The sequence below is a fragment of the Hoplias malabaricus genome, chromosome 5 (assembly GCF_029633855.1).
Source record: "Hoplias malabaricus isolate fHopMal1 chromosome 5, fHopMal1.hap1, whole genome shotgun sequence".
Classification (NCBI taxonomy): Eukaryota; Metazoa; Chordata; class Actinopteri; order Characiformes; family Erythrinidae; genus Hoplias; species Hoplias malabaricus.
The window spans coordinates 36,570,760-36,573,168 of record NC_089804.1 but is presented as its reverse complement, the minus strand read 5'-3'; the positions used below and the strand labels follow the sequence as shown (position 1 = coordinate 36,573,168).

Genomic DNA, 2,409 nt, shown 5'->3' with positions numbered 1-2,409 from the left:
TAGTTCTCTAACTGATTTTCCCATGCACTAAAAAGATTATTTAGATTATTTAGAGATTCCAATATGTCATATATAAATATAATCCAGTTCAGATTAAAGGCACAGTTCCACTGCTCCACAGTCCACTGACCCTCTACCTAACAATTTGTATAAGGCATGGGAAACTTAAGATCCTGTGCCGCTGCTCCAGGGCTCCCAATTCTGTCCTCTCCATAGTAGTGTTTATAAAAGATACTACAAACTGTGTAAAGACTGAATGTGTGGAAGCAGCTCAATACAGTTCAGGGTCATAGCAAATCTACTGCTGGACTTTAGTGTGGCACTGTCCACCCTTCCTCTAAAAAAACCAGCAACAACACTTTCCCAAAGCCCACTGTCCTCGCACAGACCCCATTTCACACAGCTCTGATTTATTATGACCACTGTAAAGTCCTTGGAGTAAAACTAACGTCGTTTCATCCTCAGCTGGAGCAGCTCCGAGGACACAGCGCCAAACTCACGCAGAACGCAACGCAGAACACCTGAGTGACCATTCAGAGGTCCAGCAAAACTATCCGCAGTGCTCTACTGCCATCTACTGACCGCCGAGGCTCAGTGACCCACAGGCAGGGGAGAATTTTGAGGTCAAACAGATTAATCATGGGGACAAAAGCCCTGAGGTGTGGAGTTTAACCTCATATGCACAAATTAGCCATAACTTTATAACCACTTCCTTATTTCTGCTCTCACTGTCCATTGTCTTAACTTCGCAGTCGCAATTACAGACTGTGGTCTATTGATTGCTCTGAAAACCTTGTGAACCCCACTTTCACCCTGTTCTTCAGTCTTCAGGACCCCGACAGAGCTGACATGATTTGGGTGGTGTATCGTTCTCAGCGCTGCAGTGACACTGACGTGGTGGTGGTGTGGTAAGTGTGTGTTGTGCTGGTACGAGTGGATCAGACACAGCAGTGGTTAAAACCGCAGCTTTGATCAAATCTGATATTTGGAGGTTGTGGGTTTGAGTCCCGCTCTGGGTGACTGTCTGTGAGGAGTGTGGTGTGTTCTACCTGTGTCTGCGTGGGTTTCCTCCGGGTGAATGTCTGTGAGGAGTGTGGTGTGTTCTCCCTGTGTCTGCGTGGGTTTCCTCCAGGTGAATGTCTGTGAGGAGTGTGGTGTGTTCTCCCTGTGTCTGCGTGGGTTTCCTCCGGGTGACTGTCTGTGAGGAGTGTGGTGTGTTCTCCCTGTGTCTGCGTGGGTTTCCTCCGGGTGAATGTCTGTGAGGAGTGTGGTGTGTTCTCCCTGTGTCTGCGTGGGTTTCCTCCAGGTGAATGTCTGTGAGGAGTGTGGTGTGTTCTCCCTGTGTCTGCGTGGGTTTCCTCCGGGTGACTGTCTGTGAGGAGTGTGGTGTGTTCTCCCTGTGTCTGCGTGGGTTTCCTCCGGGTGAATGTCTGTGAGGAGTGTGGTGTGTTCTCCCTGTGTCTGCGTGGGTTTCCTCCGGGTGACTGTCTGTGAGGACTGTGGTGTGTTCTCCCTGTGTCTGCGTGGGTTTCCTCCGGGTGACTGTCTGTGAGGAGTGTGGTGTGTTCTCCCTGTGTCTGCGTGGGTTTCCTCCGGGTGAATGTCTGTGAGGAGTGTGGTGTGTTCTCCCTGTGTCTGCGTGGGTTTCCTCCGGGTGAATGTCTGTGAGGAGTGTGGTGTGTTCTCCCTGTGTCTGCGTGGGTTTCCTCCGGGTGACTGTCTGTGAGGAGTGTGGTGTGTTCTCCCTGTGTCTGCGTGGGTTTCCTCCGGGTGAATGTCTGTGAGGAGTGTGGTGTGTTCTCCCTGTGTCTGCGTGGGTTTCCTCCGGGTGAATGTCTGTGAGGAGTGTGGTGTGTTCTCCCTGTGTCTGCGTGGGTTTCCTCCGGGTGACTGTCTGTGAGGAGTGTGGTGCGTTGTCCGTGTCTGCGTGGGTTTCCTCCGGGTGACTGTCTGTGAGGAGTGTGGTGTGTTCTCTCTGTGTCTGCGTGGGTTTCCTCCGGGTGACTGTCTGTGAGGAGTGTGGTGTGTTCTCCCTGTGTCTGCGTGGGTTTCCTCCGGGTGACTGTCTGTGAGGAGTGTGGTGTGTTCTCCCTGTGTCTGTGTGGGTTTAACATTTAAAGTTAGAGTTAGATTTACTCTATCCAACATTCCCCCCCTGAAGGCGACTCCTGTGAAGTTTGGTGATGTTCTGTGTTTGTGACTAAAGATTTAAACAGTAAACACGACCAGAAAACAGTAGCTTTTTAAAAATAACTTCATTTCAAGTTTTCAAACAGACATTCATAAACATGCTTCTGCAAAACCCTGACAAGAAAATGTAAAAGACATTCCTCAATGACCTCTTTCCCTTTAAAGACACATCCACAGAGCTCCAATAACCACGCAACTACATTAGGTTGAGCCCCATTC

At 49.9% G+C, this 2,409-nt stretch overlaps 1 protein-coding gene across 1 annotated transcript in view; it reads right to left on the bottom strand.

Annotated features, from left to right (window-relative positions):
• Positions 1-2,266: 2,266 nt before the first annotated feature.
• The window catches only part of eogt (EGF domain-specific O-linked N-acetylglucosamine (GlcNAc) transferase), a 14,606-nt gene continuing 14,463 nt past the window's right edge, over positions 2,267-2,409 (bottom strand). Inside the window, exon 16 of the mRNA XM_066671287.1 lies at positions 2,267-2,409. This exon is cut by the window's right edge and continues 1,934 nt beyond it. The gene's annotated coding sequence lies outside the window, so the exon portion shown is untranslated.